The sequence below is a fragment of the Chiloscyllium plagiosum genome, chromosome 13 (assembly GCF_004010195.1).
Source record: "Chiloscyllium plagiosum isolate BGI_BamShark_2017 chromosome 13, ASM401019v2, whole genome shotgun sequence".
Lineage (NCBI taxonomy): Eukaryota > Metazoa > Chordata > Chondrichthyes > Orectolobiformes > Hemiscylliidae > Chiloscyllium > Chiloscyllium plagiosum.
In genome coordinates, this window is record NC_057722.1 from 41736394 (window position 1) to 41758700 (window position 22307).

A 22307-nucleotide genomic window follows, 5' to 3' on the forward strand; every position below is an offset into this window, starting at 1 on the left:
CTTTATTGAAATATGTAAGATCCTAAAGGAGTTTTGACATTGTGGATAAGGAAATGATGTTCCCTCCTGTGGGAAAGCATAGAATAAGGGATCACAGGTGAAAAGTAAAAGGCCATGATTTAAAACGTTAAAAATCACACAACACCAGGTTATAGTCTAACAGATTTAATTGGAAGCTCGAGGTTTCGGAGTGCTGCTCCTTCATCAGGTGGTTGAAGGAGCGGTGCTCCGAAAGCTAGTGTGCTTCCAATTAAACCTGTTGGACTATAACCTGGTGTTGTATGATTTTAAACTTTGTACACCCCAGTCCAACACCGGCATCTCTAAATCATCATTTAAAACAGCATTCCGAAGAAATCCATTCTCACAGATAGTTGAGTGCTTGGAACCCTCTTCCTCAAAAGGTCTTGGAAGAAGAGTCATTGAATACTTTTAAGACAGAGGTGGATAGTCTCTTGATAAGAATAAGTGTAAAAAGTTGTCAGAGATAGGAATAAATGTGGAGTTGAGGTTGCATTTAAATCAGCCAAGCTCCTATTAAATGGTAAAACAAGTTTGAGATACTGAACGTCTAATCTACTCCTGCTCCAAATACATATTTATCTTTTTTGCTCTTGCTGAAGATGTGGATGTGACTGACAAAGCAAGTATTTGTTGCCCATCCCTAACTACCCTTGAAACAAAAACAGAAATTGCTGGCAAAGTTCCGCCGGGCTGGCAGCATCAGTGAAGAGAAATCAGAGTTAATGTTTTGGGTCCAATGACCCTTCCCTTGAATTGATTGGCATACCAGACAATTTCAGAGAGCAGTTAAGAGCTTGTCATATTGGTCTGGATCTGGAGTCACATATTGGCTAGATTGGATAGGAAAAGCTGGTTTCCTTCTCTGAAAGACATTAATGAACCACAAATGGGATTCTCTGGCAATCATTGATTGATGTCTTAATCATCATAACTGGAAATAGGAACTGAATTTTCCCATCTTCTGAATGACATGGACAATCGCCAGTGAGTTGGGAAAATGTGGCGATATAGGAAAAATTTAATTCTTGACGTTGAGAAAAAAAAATTGATTTTTCACCCAAAGTGTGAACAGCAAGATGTGAATCTGGCTTGTGGGCAGCAACAAGACTATTTGTAAACATTAATGTCTCACTACTATCATCTACCAAACTTGTTTTAGATAAAATTTGCTGAGAAAAATCAGATGGCAAAAATTCCCAATATGATACTCAGCAAGGATACTGGGCTGCTCCTGCTCACTGCTTGTACCTCAAGCCTCCATGTTGACCAGCAGTCTCAAATCTCAGGGTACACTTCACGAATGGCAATCATGGTGGTTGTTATTGCACATCATTCAGCTGGATGATTATATGCAGAGCTGTAGTCCACAAAACGTGAGACATTCTATGAGATCTGTGACAGATAATGGAAACCTGAAGGAGGTAATTTATGAATGCTCCAATTGCTTTTTCAGAGAGCATGGCCTTCAACTTTGGTATGCTTGAATTTGAGGCTCCTTCAAATGTATAATTTCTCAGAAATCTGATTTTCTGTGATAAATGGCAGAGTCACAGCAGCAGTATCATAAGCATGGATGAGGCAGCTACAAGTAAGAAGGACTCTATTTATGCTTTATATAGATTTTCCCACCTCCAGATCCTCTCATCAGTTGAGCTGGAACAATTATTACATAATATGGTTTCGCAAACAGTCAAGCCATTCTAAAAACATAGAAATATTGAAAATAGAAGCAGGAGTAGCCTATGAGACCATTCAAGACTGCTCTGCCATTCAACATGATCATGGCTGATCATCCAACGAAGTATCTTGTTCTCACTTTCTCCCCCGACCTTTTGATCCCTTTAGTCCTAAGAACGATATATAATCCCCTCTTGAAAACAATCAATGTTTCGGCTTCAACTGCTTTCTGTGGCAACGCATTCCACAAGCTCACATCTCTGAGTGAAGAAATATTCAGCTCAGCTCAGTCCTAAATGGACGACCCAATATCCTTTGACAGTGACCCCTGGTTCTGGACTTCCATCGGGAGCATCTTTCCTGTATTTATTTTGCCTAGATCTGTTAGAATTTTATAGATTTCTATGAGATCACCCTCATTCTTCTAAACTCCAGAAGATATAGTCGTAACCAACCTAGTCTCTCTTCATCAGTCCTGCCATCCCAGGAAGCAGTCTAGGAAACCTTTATGTACGCCCCCCAGAGCCAAAACATCCTTGCCACAGATAAGGAGATCAAAACTGCACACAATAGTCAAGATATCATCTCACCAAAGCCTAATACAATTGTTAAAGTCATTCCTGCTCCTGTACTTGAATTCTTTCATTATGAAGGTTAACATTCCACTTCTCTTTTTCTTCTCTGCTTGCTTTCAGTGACTGGTGTACAAGGAAACCCAGGTCTCATTGCGCTTTCCCCCCTCCCAATCTGTTTGCCATTCGGAAAATAATCTTCCTTCCTGTTTTTATTACAAATGTGGACATTCTCAGTTTTGTCTATATTATACTTAAAATATCATTGCATTGCCCACTCACTCAACTTCTCTATTATACACTGAAGTATCTCTACATCTTCCAACCAGATTTGTGTCATCTGCCAATTTGGAGATACTACATTTGGTTTTCTCATCTAAATCATCAATATATATTGTGAATAGCAAAACATTATTTCATGGTTTATTGCAATATATTCATTTTATCAGAATTAATTGATTCTTACAATGCTGAAAACTGTTACTATAAGTTAGATTTCACTTTTAAAATGGTTCAAAAAATTGCTGTTCTCACTCCTGCAGTTTAAAAAATAATCAGTTTTGTCAGTCCACTATCCAGCTGTTGGTAAGGGAAAAAAAATCTCATTTCTTTCTGCTGAAACGGACAACATCTCAGGGTAACCAGGCAACAGAAAATGTAATTGCTTTCATGGATCCTGTGCATCCTTTTGTTCAGATTGTTGAATCCAGTCAAAGTCTTCACTGGTTAAAATCTGAACAACATGCCAGAAAACTGCACTCCTCTTTGAGAACATGATTTATAAATGAGTTTAAAGAGTATCTAGTACCTTCTTATCTGGAGGGAACTTCAGTTAAACAGAAACTGCAGGATTTCCATTCATTCTTATTTTGTCCTGATCACAAATTGAGGGAATCAGCTTTAATGCCTCGCAGTACATCGTGCTTCTTTCCAGCTAAGATTATAGCATAGCAACATGTAGGCCTTCTGGATCCTCTAACTTATAATATGCTAAGAAAAACCAAGAAATCTGTGACATTCAGGTTACTTTCTACCTGTAAAAGTCCAATATAATTAAATACATCAACCTGCCATTTTGTACTAAGCAATTCTCCATATATAGTTCAACTTTGATTTAAAGTTTCTTTAATGCAAAATACCCTTGTAAAAATGGAAATTAAAGAAATTATTTAAACTGAAATTTGGATTTCTGTTTCCCTGGATTTATAAACTGTGTCTTGGTCAAGTCATTTTTCTTTTGTAAAGCTCAGTCAAGATCAAGATTTTTCTCATGTCTTATTTCTCAATCCACTTATATATTTAAAAGTTGCTGCAAAGAAATTTCCTGGAGTTACTGAAGTTGAAATAATTTCTCCTGTCTGATTTTCTGTAGAGGCAAGCTTTTTTACTCTGTGAGGAGCTCAGTCAAATATTACATTTACAAGCTTATTAAATTGAATTGGACCTTGGAAAGAACTTTTTATTAATAGTCAAAAACTGGTGAGAAAGACTTGTATTGTTTACCAAAAACCCTCATCACTTTTCAGTTCTTGGTATATTTAAATTAAATTGCAAAGCTGTTGCTGCAAATCAGTTGGTAATTAGGCAACTCACCCATTTGGGGTCTAAGGAGGATTGATATCAATTTCTAGTAGCCTATTTAACCTGAAGGAAAAATGCAGCAGCCATTTTAGAGCTCAACTGAAAGCTGCTTATAGATTGGAAGGTTCAAAGTGTTGGCTGGGAGAGCATTCAGATTCTCCAATAATGCCAGAGAGTCCTTAGTTAATGAAGTAAAGAGGAGGAGGAATATATTATTTCCATCAGAATGGAGATGCTTATCCCACCACATTGCCATGGAAGCATGTCTGATGTGGCTGTGCATGCTAATGCCTGTGGTTTAGCCTCTCAGACCTGGAGACAATGTACAAAGAAGTTCAATGACCTGATTTAGGCTGCTAAACTGGTAAGGTAACACATTCATTCAAAAGGTTTTCCTCATTGTAAATACTGTCCTGTCCCACTTTACTGCAACAGTACCAGTTGAAATTTTGACCTCCTCACTTCATTTTCCCAATATCCAATCAGTACAATACCCTTCAGTACCCCTTCCTTGTGCTGCCATGCCTAAAATCTGCCAGTATCCTTTCTCTTCCTATTATTTATCCTCTATGTCCATATGCTTGTTTCTTCATTGTAACAAATAAACTATCCTTACTTCCTGTACAGATGTTTAGTGAAATATGTATTGAAGTTTCTGAACAAATTCCTTTTCTTTGAGCAACACAGAATAGTGAATCATGCCAGGGAGGGGACACACAGGAGTGAGATGGGGGTGTGGGGGGTGAACTTCCATCTTTTTACATGCTCTCATGTGATGAACAAGTTTGTTAAGGATATGGTGGGCAAAGAGATGCCAATGCTTTTACAGAAGGTGAAGCAGCAGGAAGCCTGTAAACTATGTATTTTATCTCATCATGCAATTATCCCTTCTCTGGGTTTATGTCATTATCTAATATTTCATTAAAATATTCCGTTGCAATGATATATCAAACAGTCACAAATGTTAATTTTAAAAATATAAAGTTGTGCTTTTATAAAATTTAAAACAGTTTTGGATTCTTTTTTCTAATGCAGAAAGGAAAGGAGGTGAAGGAAGGGGAGATAACATTTGAAGACTTGGTCAAATGATGGCATCCAACTGCATTTCAGTCACATCGGCTGCTTCGGTGTGGCTCATGATTCGAATCATTAGTTTGGATTTTCTGAGAGAAGACTAATACCATTCTGTAATAAAGTTGAAACAGCACTGATAATTCCAAATTCAAACATCAGGTGCAGACATCACCTTTTTTTAAAAAAAATTGTTATTTCGTTTGAAACAACAGACCTAGATTTGGGCTATTGCTTTAACAAAGGAGTCCATTTTCCACACATTTTCAATAACTAACCATCACAAAGATCCTTGAATTTAGCTGGAAAAAGTTACTGTCCTGAGTAAAACCAATGTAATTTATTTATAGTCAGCGTGGAAATTGAATTAGCAACTATATCAGCAACATGTGAGGACTACCATGTCCAGCACATATTGGCACAATGCCTAGCACACCTAATTTTTTTAATAAAGGTGGAATACACTTGGCCTTGAAAGTTAATAGTAATTGACTTACACAGGTTTTATTCCTATTGTTCTATTCTTAAATTACGAGCATATTGATTTGAATCTGCAGTTGATTCAAGTAAAATAAAATTAATTACCATTAGTAATTCCCAAAACTAAGAATTGGAAAGTAAAATTCATTTGTTGTCCATAATTATTTACCATGGATCACATATAAATGCCTTTCTCTGTTGTAATAAAGAGCACAAGTGTTTCTCTTGTAACCCAGCTTTCAACCTTTTAAGCAAACTCAGTGAGCCTTAAACCAGGCCCTCTCTCCATAACACTACTTAACAGATGAGAACACTTAAATATTTGTCACCCAGGATGTTAAAATCTGAAAAGAATTTTAATCCCTAGTTATTAATCCCCATACACAGCCATCAGAAGTTTAGCCATTCAGTCAAAGAACTCTGGACATCGTTAGAGAAGGTTGGAGGTAAACGAATACCAATACTGTGATACATTGTGAATATTTTACTTTGAACTCTTAGTTGTATCTTGGGGTTTGAAGGTGGGTATGGTGCTTGGTTTGAAGAAAAGTGACTAATTATATCCTGGAAAACACATTCACATTGTGGCTATTAATGCCATATCTTTTAAAAATATTGTTTAAAAATGGTCAATTAAAAAAATGTCATTACTATTTACTCAGAATTAATTGATGCCATTATCATATATTACAGACATAGCATTTCATTTTCATGCTCTGCAAATGGTGTGTTCATGTTATTTAAAAATTGGGCTACTCTGCTATTACCAATGCACTCAACCTAATTCCATGTATTCCCACCAGAAAAAAACATGACAACTGTCCTGGGGATCTTTAGGATAAGCTACATATTTTATGTTGACAGAAATTGTTAAAAATGCATATTGAAGACAAGGTATAAAGTCTCAACAGAGAACAAAAGTCTCTCTTTTCGAAAGCTCCAACAGGAGTTGGCATCTCAAATAAGAAAAAGAAACAAAAACAGTTTCTTGTGTTTTGTACTAAGTATGACTGAAGAAATGCTTATGCTGTTCTATATGTCTCTAAACCCATTTCCTTTATCCATAGCATTATAGGCAATATTTATAAATGAAAATCAGTTGTGTTTTCAGGTACTGATGGCTTAAATAGTTAATTATTTTTTTCTTGGAGAAAACTAGATAAATTAATCTTTATACAAAGGTCACAGCATTTTCACACATACCACGTTTCAGTTAAATCCTGGCTTGAGTCCTTTTTGCTTTAATGGTTGAATATTTACACATGACCAAACCTCTTTAGGCTTTGGCTAAGTGAGCTATGGGAGCGGAAAGTAAAACAAACAGTGTTAAGGTTTGCAATCAACGATGTCAAATCATCTGCTAGTATATAAACCTATGGATAAACCTACAGTATGAAAATATATACATTATTTATTACATATGTGGATCTTTTGACTGAACATTACATTTTCTGCATGGTTACACCCATCTGTGTCTACGCATAATGATTTTTCATGCTACATTAATTCAACATAGTGCTCAAAGCTGCAAAGGGCAGGACCCTCAGTTTTTAATTGTGTTGAAGGAATTTTTACATTCTGTTTTTCATTAATAGCTGGGAATTCTAACATGTCTTGTGTTAGCTGAAAACCAGGTCATTTAATACTGAGGGACCTTTTAGTCATAATATGCACATAAAGTTTTACTGCAATAGAGGCATGTAATAAATAGAAATTATATGATCATTCTTGAACTAAAATGCTGCAATTAGTGTACTCTAAGTTATCTGCTGCACTATTTCTCTCATGTAGTGTCCCCAACTTAATCTGTTGTAAAAGATTCTTGCATGTTGGTAAGTTACAAAGATAAATTCTTTTCCATAACCAAATTCTTTAGATTTCTTCAAATCAATAAATGCAAAGCTTATTTTTGACATCCTAGCTTTCTTGAGATTGTTAGTAAATTTACCGTGTCTTCAATGGAATTGCATTGTAATAATTTAATGTTTTGAATTTACAATATCTATGGAATAACTGATAGCTCTGTGATTTGCAGGTTGGTAAATCAGCCAGGAGTTCAGGTGACATCACAAATGACAGCAATAAAATTGTTGTGTTTCATATTTCAACTATCACTGTCAACGTACCAATTTAATAATTCTTAACATTATTTTGTTGGCCAACATAGAAACTTTGGTTTTAATTATCTGTTTTACATTTTTGCAGCTACATTTCCATTGTGATTGCAATCTTAGAACCAGATGAATATTTAATTTGTGACTGAATGAACAATTGTGGTTTTTAACTGTTAATTACTGAATAAGAACAAAATAATTTGCATTTATCAATACGATGCAAAGAATGTTACATATTACAAAGAAATATTGTAAAAGAATTAACATTTTAAATGTCACTCTTTGAATAAACCAAGCAACTTTCATTTAATATTCAATGAAAAATAAAATGTTAAAGTTTAAACACTACTGTCCTTCAATATAAGTATTGAGGTCTTTGCTAAAGTTAACATTTAAACTAATTGTCATACAAAACTGCTTTGTAAGTCTGTAAGTTTTAAGCACAGACATTTCATTGTAATAGCACAGTTTAGGGTCATAAACAATTTTTTTGACAGAATTTTGGTGAAGCAGTCCTAGCAACAGTATTGAATATTTAAGAAATCATGACCATAGAATTGGAAAAAAGCATTATCATTCTTTTTGTGATATTTTCATTGACACGACAGAGCAAATTGCCTGGTAAACTAGCTGCATTAAGTTACTATAACTAATATTATATTATCAGGCAAATGTATTAATGTAATAACGTTAATAACTGTCTTTGGAGGTCTTCTTATTTCGACCGTCAACATAATTTAGCCTTTTCAACAGCCTCCGTTTCAATCATGCCAATCGATTGGTTATGACAGTGCCCAAGAGTTCTATAGCTGGGTGCAATCAGCAGTTCAGATGCAAATGGTGCTCAGAATCATGTTGGTTTTCAGAATGTTTTCTGGGTTCACATTTTCTCTCTAACATAAAATCGTGCATATCTTGGTGAATGCAAAATCTTCTATGAATCAGTATAACGGTGCAGTATTTAAGAATGAAAAGTTTTGCAAAGTAGATAGCATCTGTGGAGAGAAAAAAAAACAGAGTTAACAGGAGAATCTTCTGGTCCTGGTGAAGATGAGAGGAATGGCAGCTGGCGAGATATTATTATTTGTGATGTTCATGATGTAGCTGCGAATGTCGGGGAAACGAGAAGTAGGCTTGAGATGATGCAACAACTGGCTGGGTGGCTGACAGTGAGGAGGATGATGCTAGGCTATAGAAGGATATACATGGATTGATCAGGTTGGATTTTAGTGGCAGATGGAATTTAACCCTGGTAAATGTGAGGTGATGCACTTTGGAAGGAAGAACAAAACAAAGGAATACTCAATGGATAGCAAGACATTAGGAAGATCAGAGGGATCTTGGGGTGTTTGTCCATAAATCTCTGAAGATGGCAAGACATGTAAATAGGAAAGTTCAGAAGGCCTACAAGAGGCTTGCTTTTATCAATCATGTTGTACATTAGAACAGTGGGGTGGTCATGTTGAAGCTCTACGGAGCTTGATTAGACCACAGCTAGAGTACTGTGTTCGGTTCTGGTCACCACACTACAGGAAGGATGTAATTGCACTAGAGGGTTGCAAAGGAGATTCTCTGGGATGTTACCTGAGATGCAGAATTTCAGCTACAAAGAGAGGCTGAATAAGTTTGGTTGTTTTCTTTGGAGCAGTAAAGATTGGTGGTGGGGGGTGGGGGTTGGGATCTGACAGAGTTGCATAGGATCATGAGGGACATGGACATGTTGAAGAGAAAGCAGCTATTTCTCTTGTTGGAAGGATCAATAATGGGGTGGGGGTGGGGGCATAATTTTAAAGTGAAAGGAGGAAGGTTTAGAATGGATTTGAGGAAAACATTTTTCAGCCAGAGGTTTAAGGGATCTGGAATGTACTGCCTTGGAGGGTAGTTGAGGCAGAAAAACATCACGACCTTTAATAGTACTTGGATAAACAGTTGAAGTGTCATAACATTCAAGGTTATTGGCCATGTGCTGGAAAATGCAACTAGTGTAGGTAGTACTATACTTCTGACAGTACAAACTCGATGGACTGAAAGGCCTCTTCTGTACTACATGATTCTATGATTCTAAGTATCCAAAAGTCAATGGTGGGTTAAACTTTACCAATAAAGTTTTCTGACCTTTAAGATCAGGTCGATCTTCTGAACTGCAACCATTAAGAAGCCTGTTTGTATGTTTTTGCATTTCATTAAAAGTACAACTTGCCAGATTAAGAGCATTCTCTCACATTCAACTCCTTCTCATCACTGTGAATGTGCTCTCTGCTGTGTAGTGTCAAAAGCCTTCAGTCACAAACTGCACTAGCTGTCCACTGGCACCTGACTTTCTGTGATATTCTCTTCTGAGCCAAGCCCCCAAAGAGCAGGGCAAGATATGCCATTCCACGTTTGGACAGATTGTGCTGTATTCAAATTGGCGGCATTTTCTGAAGGTGAGGCTTCCTCCCCAGGAACTGCTAGAAGTCCCACAATTAGGCACTGTTTTTTGTGCCCACAGCATATTGTGTACCCTGGGAGGGGGTGGGGGGTGGGAAGCAGAGCAGAAGCTTTTGCACTGCTTTTGCCAATTTTTTGGCTCCTTTATTTGGCAAAGGATTATCAGTGGGGAAATGTTGAAACAAGGTACTACAGGAGCAAGAAGCAGTCAATCTAGAACATGGAGCCCACTGACCCTATATCAGCAAAGAATACAACAAAAGAAAATGCAATAGATGTGCAATATATCAATTAGTATCTGAAAGCGAAATACGTTATTGTTTTGGTTATGAATTATCTTTTACTATTATTCACCAGCATGCTGTGCATTTCTAGGTTATTTGAATTTAATCTCAGAAATCTGCAGTTTCCACTTTTTTATTTTGGTTTTACTGATGTGGTCTGCGTCCATTTGTCTGAATTATGCCCTAATCATATTTCATGAAAATGGGATAATCATAATTTTAGCATGATTGAGCATTCCAGAAGTAACGTAGTAATTTGTAATTCAAAACCGCCTTCCATATTCAGCACAAAAATATCATCCTCTTATATATGTACCTTAAAACATAAAGCCATTCCTGAAAAATGTTAGAGGGCAGAATTAAAATGTTAATAAATTAATTTTTGAAAATCTTGGACTATTAAAAAGTATTTAAATCAAAATATACATATTCAGATATAACCAAATTATGGGTGAGTGGAGTGCATTTGTGCCTTTTATTATACAACTTGACTTGCAAGAAAGGTAGACTTTTCTCTAAAAATAAATCTATCACCTACTATAGTCTACAAATATGCTATATATTCCTCAAAAATAAAACCTCTTTAGTTTTGTTCAATCAAACATGCCCACAGGCTAAAATGATAGGTTATATTAGCCTGGCCACACTCAGCATGTGGCAAGTAATTTGAGCATGACAAACAGCGCTGTTAAGTAAACAGCACTTACTGCCTGTGCAAAGGATGCAGACAAGCCATCCAATTTGTATTTTCATGGTTGAAAACAGTTATAAATCTGCAATTCTGAATGTGAGCCTGTGAACCCCCATGGATTCATTTATCGCTGTTTGACTGACTCTATGCTAGCCAGTTCTTCCGTTTGACATTTCGTCATTCAGGAGCGATTTGAGTTCTGTCTCAACTGTTGTAAAAACAAGTTTTGTTACACATCATCTTGTGTAAGCATGTAACCTAGTTATCATCATAAGAACCCTGTGGAATTATCACGGGTATGAAATTACATTAACTTATTATCCTTGTAAATAAACAGAAGCTTTTTACAATTGCTTTGCCACAACAAATGTTGTAAAAATTGTGATTTGCTTGACCTACAAAGACAATTTGCAATATAATACTTTGTAAAATGCAATAATAAGGAATCTCTCCCCAGTTCTTCTCCATTCTATAAGTAGTGCCAGACTACAGTTCTGAGGGTGCTGACCGTGCCTTGGCTGTTTTTCATGGGGAATGTCAAAAGTGTCAAAAGGTTATTCAGCTGCTGATGGTATCACAGTAGCACTCTATTCTGCCTTCACCTGACATTCATACATGTCACTTTCCAGCAGGATTACTGAACAACAATCCTGAATGATTTTTCCTACTTCCTACTAAAGGAACCTTGACACCAAATGTAGTGCTGGATGCTGCTCTGGAGATCAATTAAGTCAATACTGCCAAGGAATGAACCACACATCTCTGGCCTATATAAATCTAAGTACCAGCCATGTGGTATAGTTCTACCTACTGATGAAGCCATTGAATTCAAATTCTTTCCACTAATAATGGCTAAGTAATTACAAAATTGCCATCAGTGCCAATATTAGCAAACTTTCATGGATAATCAGTACATTCACTTTAGACTTTTAATTGCAACTTGAAATGTATCTTTGCAGAAAGACCCTAGCCAGGGCTATTGAGACTGTTTAAGCAAAGGTCTGAAAACTAATAAAGTGTATAATTCATTGCTTAGTCAGTTCTATTAGTTTTATTTCTGCTTTTAGGTTAGTGGTCTAATTACAATAATTATCTCACTTCAAAATGTACTTCTATTGGCAGTTTTCAATGCATTAGTATTGTTTTAAAACACAATTACAGTTTACCCTGGTAGTGGTCCAATACTGCTATCAAAGATTCTTTGGACTTCATCATTGCTTAATTATTAACGCGCATAAATGTTATTGTTGCTTTAAAAAAAAGTTTTATTTGTTTCAGGCAAACTCTCTTTACAACTAAAATCTGGAATGGTGAATAAATTCCTCTCTTTAGGTTCCTGAAGTTGGCTATACAGATTCCATTTAAAAAAAGATGAGACTTTTAAATTTAGAATGTACTTTTATGTAAAGCTATATGACTAAATACAATGCCAGATCTTGAGTTAACAAATATGAGGTGTTAGGTTTATTGTAAAATTTGCTCAAGTGCAAAACTTCTTAAAAACCTGAATCCATGACACATACATGCAAACACACACACACACAATCAAAACAAGTTATACAGTGAGGGAAGTAGAGTTGAAAACAGTTCCATAGGAAGAAACATAGATTTGTTCTGTTGTTGTAAAACTTGGCTGATGCGAGTAGATAATCTGTCCTTTTCCACAATGAGTGCTGTGGCACGTGAAATTTTATTTAATTAAAATTTCATAGCTCCATAATGTATTCCAGAACATAACAGAGATAGGGTCCAAACTTGAGAATTGTAGAGCGAGACAGAGGTGATATTAAGTTCTGAAAGGAGGTATGATCTTATTAAAGAAGTTTGCAGACTCCCCTCAATGCTACAAACAGACCAGCTTATAATGTTTGTTCTTCCCAAGTCTGGTTTTGATCTTGTGGCTTGATCAAAGCTGGCTTTTGGCAGAGAACGTGGACAATCCATAATAATGAAAAGATTTCAATCTTCTATTATGAAGGCCAATGCCATACCACTGCAACAAATAAGGAAAGCCTCATCCTTTTTTTGCATAATGGGTCTCCGTAGTCTTTCTCTCTGCATTTTGTTAACAGATTTTTGCAGTTAAGATATCTATTATCTTGCTGTCCTTAGATTTTGCAGACAGTATCAATAAGGGATGGTGTGCATTCCTCGAGGAAACTGCCCAGATATGTCACCATTTTGTCCATTTCGGAAGTTTCTTGAAACATGGATACTTTTGTAGATCAGGTGACTTCTGCAGCCATATTAAAACAAAATGCGTTTTTTCAAACGGAAGTCCCAGGTATTAAATTGCTCAATTGAATGAAAGATTAAAGGTCCATATGCTACTACTTTGTGACACTCTTTTACTTGTGACCATTTTACCTGTGGATAAATTTGAGAATAAGGCCATCTTAGAGATATGGAGTTGTCCATCATGGTGAACTTCAGAATAGATTGTCAGAAAGTTAATATAGGGGATTGAACCATTTCAGTTTTAGCAATGTTACTGACTGACTGATAACTCTTTTAAGTGGATTTGGCACTAACTCTGCATAATTAGCGCAATTTCTTTTTTTAACTATAGAAGTAAGCTATTACCAAACAATTAAAGAACTAAATGTTTGGAAGGCAAATCTGAATAAAATAAGGAACGTGCAATTTTATGTGACCTTTTCATGGATGAAACATTTAGGGTCTAAGCTATAGTTGTACTACAGTTTATCAATGGATGCATTGTCATTTCTTAACATGGTGTGTTATCAATAAAAAAACATGAACAGAGTTGGTATTAAAAATTTACATAAAAGATTGATCTGATTGCATGTACAACTTCGAAAAGGACCGAAAACCTATTCTAAGGGTTAATCAAAAGCCAAATTTAAAGATGGACATGTAAAACTGGTTAAGCAAAGTGTTTAAATCAAGAAAAATTGTAACAGCATTCAGAAGTTATAGTAAAAATCTACTTCTGATGATATCTGATATTATTAGACTCAGAAACAGGTGCTTCAACAGCGATCATGCGATACCTCAATAGTCAATCGTCTCTATCTCTTTGTTCTAATACTTTATACTCACAGACATTAAGACTGCAAACTCTAACTGGTAAATTGACCTTGTTTTAGAAATTAGAAATTGCAAATTTGTCTGTTCTATTCACCAGGATATTGTGGTGAGTTGCATTGACATTGCAGGTGTAAAGTCAGCTTAATGGTCATGGAACAAGGTAGGAACATCTGCTGATTTGTATGCCTGTATGCCTGCCTAGTTTCTGAGAAGAAGGAAGGAAGCAATCAGGAAGTGAAGAAATGGTTATTATGAAACTTGGATTTAATGTCCTGAACTTTCAATGTAAAACCTTCCTTGGTGGCAGCTTTGAGCAGTGTCTTTCCTGATTACTGACTTGGCTACTAACACCAGAAGAAACTGACCATCTGGAGCATATTATGAATATTAGCATTGCCTTTAACCCCTTGATATACATTTACACTGATCGAAATCTTAATTTCGAGTATTGGAGGATGCCTATTTTAAAAAAAAGAAACTCTAACTGATATAATGGCTAATGCATTTCCAGTGCACATTGGAACCCATGGGCTCCTGTTTTATGAAGGTGGCTATGTTTTCCACAGAGGCTATGATGGAATTCTATCAAATGTTGGCTGAAGTCCTGGAACCCTTACTTACACTGAGAGAACAATCGCATCTGATCAAGTCAAGGTCACTATTGAGCTGAAACAAAGGCAGCATAGATGACTGATTAAGCATTAACTACAAAGAAGCTCAGCATTGAGGCAATATAGCATCTACTACTTTATTCAGAATAATCATGTAATCCCTCTGCTTCATAACAGAGCCAGCCAAACAGATTCAAAAATGCACAAAACTCAGGAACTGGTTAAGACAGTTTTATCAGGCAACAAGCCATATCTCAAAGTCATGTGCTATGGTATTTAATTATCTTCTGTAGGGATCTAGGGAGAGATGTGACAGTAGATAGTGATGCTGATGTCAGAGAAGGACATTTCTTCCATGGAAAAGTACCAGTTTTGCTCTGCTGCTGGGAAGTCCTCATGCTCATGAATTTGCACTTAGTGTTACATCTGGCAACAAAAAAAAAATCCCTTTTGCCTTAATAACTACTTGGTTCCTACTAGATGTACTTGCATTTCTGCTTATACAGGTAAGATGCCATTATTGAGTTGATGCTGAACTGATGTCAGTTGCAGACTTGGATTTGGACATAATTTTGGAATTGACGAATACGATCAGTGATTGGACTCCTCCTCAATTGTGTTTATTATATGAAAATCAAAAGATCTTGCTCCACTGTGTTCCCACTGATATTTTTCATTATAAAAATAATCATACTTTAAGCAAGCAAATGGAACTGAAGCAACCTGCAATGAGATTTACTCGATCAACTTTCTGTTATATTCTCAACTTCAAGGTCATAGTCCCCCACATTTTCTTTTGTTTGGCTGTGTATTGTTTGAAAAAGTTCCTTTTCATACAAACCTAGTCTTTCAGTCTTGCTGTTCAACTTCATTTCATGTACTATTGGTCTTTATGTCTCCTGTTCCTTCTTTAGGAAGAAAAAATATTTTTGAATGTGAATGGTTGAAGATCATTTTTTTCCCCAGGTTAGTGGATGTAGCTTTATGAAAGGTTGTGTGCATTGCCACTTTAAATGCACTGTCCTTGATGGAAAACAGAACCTTTTATTTCAGTTGACATGATCTTCCTCAAATAGTGCCATGTGATCTTTTATGTCCACCTAAACAGCCAGATGAGATAATGCCTCATCCGGAAGACAGAACGTCTGATAATGCATCACTCCCTCAGCACTGTATTGAAGTGTCAGCATAAATGATGTGCCCAGGTCCCTGGAGTGGGGCTTGAACCCATGACCTTCTATTTCAGAGGCAGGAGTCAAACTGACACTTAAGAATTGAATTCTGTTAGACATTTAAGGAAACTGTGACCTAGAGGTAATTAATGCTGAAAACCACAACAAATGTTAAAGCAGCAGTGATGCAAACTGAAGCATTTTCATATGTATCTGCTTCCAACTGAGAATCAACTATGATTCTTTGATGTGCTGCATTTTGTGCAAGCTCCATATGCTTCATACTTAAGACTTTATCTCTGTTTTTCTTTCACCTGTCGATTGTTAATTTGTATTTGGCAAACATTTTGCTATCTTATGCAGATCTGAAATAGCAGCTGGAAAATCAAGCAAAAAATTAAATAAAGTGAACTACTAGTTCATAGATAAACATCATTCAGAACTATGGAAACCTAGTCCCAAATTTACTGTTAAATTCACATGAGTTAATATGGTGTTGCTTCACCAAGTAAAGAGCACCTAGTATTTGTAGAATAATAAATCTTTCGATAGATAATAAATTAGCAATCCTAGAAATTGGTGTTCAACCTTCCTCAATAACATTTACACTATATAATAAAATAAAACAAAGAACTGTGGATGCTGAAAATCTAACACAAAAAAACCCAGAATTTACTGAAGAAACTCATTGGCTCTTGCAACATCTGTTGAGAAGAAAACAGAGTTAACATTTTGAGTCTGGTGACTCTTCAGAACAATTTCTTCTGAAATGGTTCGCTGGACTTGAAACACTAACTCTGTTTTCTTCACAATTGATGCTGCCTGACCTGCTGAGTTTCTCCAACAATCTTTCTGATTTTGCCAACATTTACATTTTTAAACGAGTATATGATGTCTGTAAGGTTATTAAAATAGCCAAATACGCAACCATAAAAGCATTTTTTTAACAAACTAACTCTGCAAATATAGTTTCAGTTCTCAAAATATTTTTCTCAACTTTACAAATTTCTCTCTGCCATTTTACCTCATCCTGCAGACAATAGGACGGAATCTTACCAGGGTCTGATAATGTGGCCTATGGGGAGGCAAGTGATAAAATCGAGCGAAATGTTCGTTGATGCTCATCTCAACGCCGCAACTGTCTCGCCACATTTTGCACACTTTTCTCTCTGAGTGTGGCAAGATTCTCACTGGACAGCAATGAGTTCCCAATTGATGCTAATTATTACTTGCTAAACATCTTGTGAATAGTCCACCTTGACACAGGTTTTGATCTTACCAAACTTACCATACAAATCAGATATCAGAAAAACCCGACATGGAAACCAGAATTGTTTTTTTGTGGGTTCAACTCATTGCTTGCTTCAAGGGACCTCCATTTTGGATGCCAGGCACCAAAGTACTGGCCACAAGATCCCCATAACCATGGACATTGGCATCTGACATGTGCCAGCCTCTGTGAAACCTCTTGGCATATGTCCAATTCATTTACATGACATGTTACACCTCGGGCTGCATCAGCAATTATCGTGGTAATGCTGCTGTAAGGACACTTTGCACTCAGGAACAGACAGACAGCTTGTGGGCTTGAACAGGCTGTGACTCTGAGCTGTTCACTTACTTCCATAGTGCTCATCATTCTGAGCCTACTTGAATGCATTCCTGCCTTGTATTACCTTTATGCGCATTGTCCTTTCAGTCAGAGATGCCAAATTCATATTACCACTGTCTTGTTGTGTCAGTTAACCCCAAAGTAAAGCCAAGATCTTGATATCATTGTCAACAGCCATCAGTACAGTCTAGGGCGAAAGCCTTCACCTAGGGAAACCCAGCACACGAAGTCAAAGGTAGCTTCTGATATCAGTCCAAGATAGACAAGCAGGAGGCTGGAAGAACACAGCAAGCCATATAGCATCAGGAGGTGAAGTCAATGTTTCAGGTGTAACCCTTCAGGACTGGAGGTGGGTGTAAGGGGAGCTGCAGATAAACAGGGTTGCGGGGAGAGGTTGATGTGATGGAGATGGGTGAACACAGGCAGGGGGTATGACCTGGTTCATTGATGAGAGGAATGAATCTGGTTGGTAACTGGAAGGAAGGGTTGATCAGAAGAATACAGAAGGGAAGGGGAAGGGCTAGGAAGGGTGTCGGGGATGGGGAGTGAGGTTATTTGAAATTGGAGAACTCGATGTTGAGCCCTCTGGGCTGTAGGCTACCCAGGTGGAAGATGAGGTGTTGTTCCTCCAATTTGCGGTCTGATTCAGTCCAGACTGTTTTCAGAGCGGTCAGTCCATATCCTCTACCGATAAGTGAGGAGCTGAATGTCAGCACCCTGCCAATCTTGTTTCTTTCTGCAATATTGTGAACTGTTTTACTCCTGGAATGAGAGGCAGGCAGGTGTGCCAGCTATATTGTTGGTTCAGATTTCCCAAGCAAGTGAGTAGAATGCTCAGAAGGCATGAACAATTAGTGGTGTCACAGATGTTTGGATCGGTGAGAGTGACAGTGAAGTTGTGCATGCGTTAGTGAGCATGGTAGAGCATTACCCTCCTGAGAAGCTGGGTGCGGTGGCAGAGAGAGAGTGATTGTGAGGCATTGGAGAGAGGATTGCGGCAGTTACACTGGCAAAGTGGAAAAAGACATTCAGAAGAAAATCAAAGTGATGGACAATCATCCAGACAACAACTTTGGACCATGCTGGCAAGGTCTTTGTGTCATGGCCTCCACTGCTGGTCCCGGGAGAAGTGGCAATCCCACTTGTGTACCACTTTGTCCAGCAGGGAACTCCAGCACACTGCCTGCAAAGTGTGACACTGCCTTCCCTGTCTGCCAAGTCTAAGACAAATGTCAGAACATGCAGGGCAGTTCCAGACCTATAGCCCTTGTCCAGGTGCACAATAACTATTTTTGATTATGATGCCGGTCAGTTCCAGGATCTCCAGTGAGTGGTGAGTTAAGAGGGAGCAGAAGTCAGACATGAGACTCATCTTAATGGCTAAAATGTCAACTAATGCAATAACTTTGATAAGATTCAGCAATAAAACTCACTTTTTTGTACAAGTCATTTCACCAACTCAACAAGACTCAGCCAAAGAAAATTGAAATTCAACCTAAAGTTTCTAACAATATAGATCCTTTCATTCCTTGTTCTTCTAAATCATTGCGTACCTCTGCATCATTTCTTCCATAGTGAAGATCATCAGGAACCAGAGTGTCTCCAGCCTTTCTGCTCACCAGGCTTTAACAGTGCCTTTCGAGACCTACTAGTGAAGAATACAAGATAAAAATAACTGTATTTCATCCTCTGATTATCCCTCTTCCAAATAGAGCAAGTGATGAGACACCATGGATCACTTTCTAAAATAGCTGGGTGAGATAAGATTTTTGTTCCTAATGCTGTATATCAGGAAATAGTTTACAAGTACCATACATTGCTCAAAGTCATGATACAGGATTATAATTTACCAGATAAATAAGCAAATACTAAATTGCCTTGTCTTCTAATTGAGGTTTGCCTACTATATTAAGTATTTTGAAATTAAGTATTCAACTTCTGTCATTAGTTCTGATACTGAAATGCATTGACACCCTACAAACCTCTTGTTAATACAATCGGATTCCATATGGTTCACACTCAGCTTCGTGATGACAGATGATAAATCTGTATGATAAGTCTGCTATTTCATTGAAGGGCTCCTTAAAGTTTCCTCTGGAGTACATTGAGTCTGTATAGTAATTAAGTTATTTTCAAAGTGAAGCAGCCAGGATATTTCCTGTGAATGAAGTAGACATTAGCCTTTTTGTCAGTTAACCTATTTTCTTATCATACTTTGATATTTTTTAATATGCTGGAATGGGAAAAAAAACAAAATTAAAATAGGTGAAAAAGCTGAAAAGAAGGATCTCAACAAATATTTACCATAACACTTTCAAGGAGATAGTATTTAATAAAGTCATTCTTCATTTTGTACAATCTGGATCATAATCTTATCACACTTAAGTTCTCTGGAATTGACACAATTGGTGGAATCTTTCTGCAATTGGAAATTTTCTAAGATTGGACCAAAAGAGATGAGACTAATGATGATGCCTGGCCATCTGCCTGCATGATTTAATGGAGGCAGCCAATTGAGAGGCTTGCTCCTGCAAGGTCCACCAATTAAAAAGTTAATGGAAGAACAGGTTTTCAACTGACCCAATGGAAAGTTCCATTGTGATGTCCTGCTGGCAAAAGTGGGTGCTCCTGTGGCAGACATGAGATCATGAAGCATGGCTTGGATTTGCAAAAGACTCTCAGGAGATAAATGAGATTTTAAAAATTATTTGTAGTTACAACTGCCAAGTCATCATTATGAAGGAGGATCTCTTCATGGGATGGCTTTCATCTACCACTGTTCTCTGGTGGCAGAGGTAGCTCCCATTGTAGATCCCAGTCTGCTGCCAGGATTTCACTTCCAAAGAACAGCCCAATTCCAGACACAGCACTGGGCCTGTCCACTGTATTTGAGATCTCGGTAGCGATTTAATTGCCACAAGTAGGCTAAATGCCTCTATGTCACCCCTGGAGATAGGGAAACTGGCCGTCCTAATAACGACTTCCCTCCTGGCAACAGCTTCACTTCCATAGTGTATCATCAAATGCTGCAAAATGAATGTCAATGTGAGTTAATATGAAATTTTGGTGGGGAAGTAATTTGTTTAGTGGTACCATTTCAAATAGCACTATACACAAACTACATTCAATTCTTTGAATGCAATATGCCCCACCAGGTTTTACTTGTGAAGCATACATGGCTTTCTATATTGTATTAATGAGAAGGGCTCACAGTACAGTCTGCTCCAGAGTGCTTTTGCAAGTCTGAATAGTGTGGCTTGTGTTGCTCAGACACATTTCCTCTCCTGCATCTTAAAAATGACAGCTAACACAATTTGGAAATTTCATTCTTGTTCATTCTTCTTGCTTTTATCCTTCTTTTGCAGCTGGATGGAAAGTTTTTGGACATCCCATGGCCCTCAGTAGCATTATTTAAATAAAAAGCTTTCTCTCTTTGCCTCTGCTGTACAGCAGTGGTTTCCAAATTGTTTTGCTGGCTTTCTTTTGGAGATTTCACCCCTTTGCCTAAGTTTTTCCACTAATATTAGTTAATTATATAAAATAAGTTTTCAGCAGCAGCATAAAATAGTGTACAAGTATTACCCATTCTACATTCTGCTGCTGTTTCTTCTCTATTGAAATCAATGGTATAGTGTGATGTAAAACAGGCCGCCAATTCATCGAGCCTGTTTCGTACAACTGACTAAGGCCAATTTCAATCTTCTTTTACTGCATCTGTACATAGTACTTTAACATTGCCAAAACTTACAATTCTGTCAACAACTGAATAGATCGAATAGGTTGAATGTATGAAAAGGGGAGGAAGACAGAGCAACAACATATTTCTATCTTTCTCTCATTTATTATGTAACTTTCACAACTTTGAACAATGCATTTTTAATGAAATCAGCAGCGTTGGCAGTATTGATCATTTCCAAATGTGTGCACTATAATAAGTAGGGGATAATTGGATCAGTGTGTGCTTAAGCATTCACTGCTATTTTAAAGCCATACATCTGTCCTTATTTTTCCATTATCCAAATTTCGACATCAACATATACAATTGAAACTATCCATATAAATTTGTCCCATTGCAATTACAATCCTAGCCAGTTCTGACACTGTGACCCTTCCGCAGGGAATATGTGCTTACAGTTTTAGCTTGTCCCCTTATGTTGGTAAAAATTGAAAGTGTACAAAGATTTTTAATGTATTGCTAGCGATCCAAAATGACATTGAGCATTGTAATTTAAAGAACATGATTATTCTTTTAGACGCTGATATAATATATCAGTATCTACACTTCTCGTGCTCACACTCTTGGCTTTTCTCTCTTTTGCAACTTTCTGTTCAAATCAGAAATGTTGTGGCAGTGAAAGGAACCAACAATAAATGTAGGCTGTTTTGGTTGAGGATTGATTGGAAAACATTCTCTTTGGTACTCTTCCTTCCTGTTCCCTCTAATCAATCGTGCCTCACTCACAGAATTAAGTTAAAAATCACAACACCATGTTATAGTCCAGGTTTATTTGGAAGCACTAGCTTTTGGAGCGTTGCTCCGAGCAGCCGGAGGAGTGTGAGCAGCAGCAGGAGTGTGAGCAACAGCTAAGCGGGCAGCGGTGTTTTTTTTCTCTCTTTACAGAAAGAGCGGGAGCAGCGGGGGAAGTGACGAAGACCGGAGGGGCAGCCGGGAAGGAAAACAGTGAGTATAAATACTCACCCTTCGACGCCAACGGTCACTTTGAGTGCGAGCAGCAGCTAAGATAAGACAGTTTGTTTTAAAATTACTTACCGGTAGCGGGCAGCGGTGTTTTTTTCTCTCTTTACAGAAAGAGCAGGAGCAGCAGGGGGAAGTGACGAAGACCAGAGGGGCAGCCGGGAAGGAAAGCAGTGAGTATAAATACTCACCCTTCGACGCCAACGGTCACTTTGAGTGCGAGCAGCAGCTAAGATAAGAC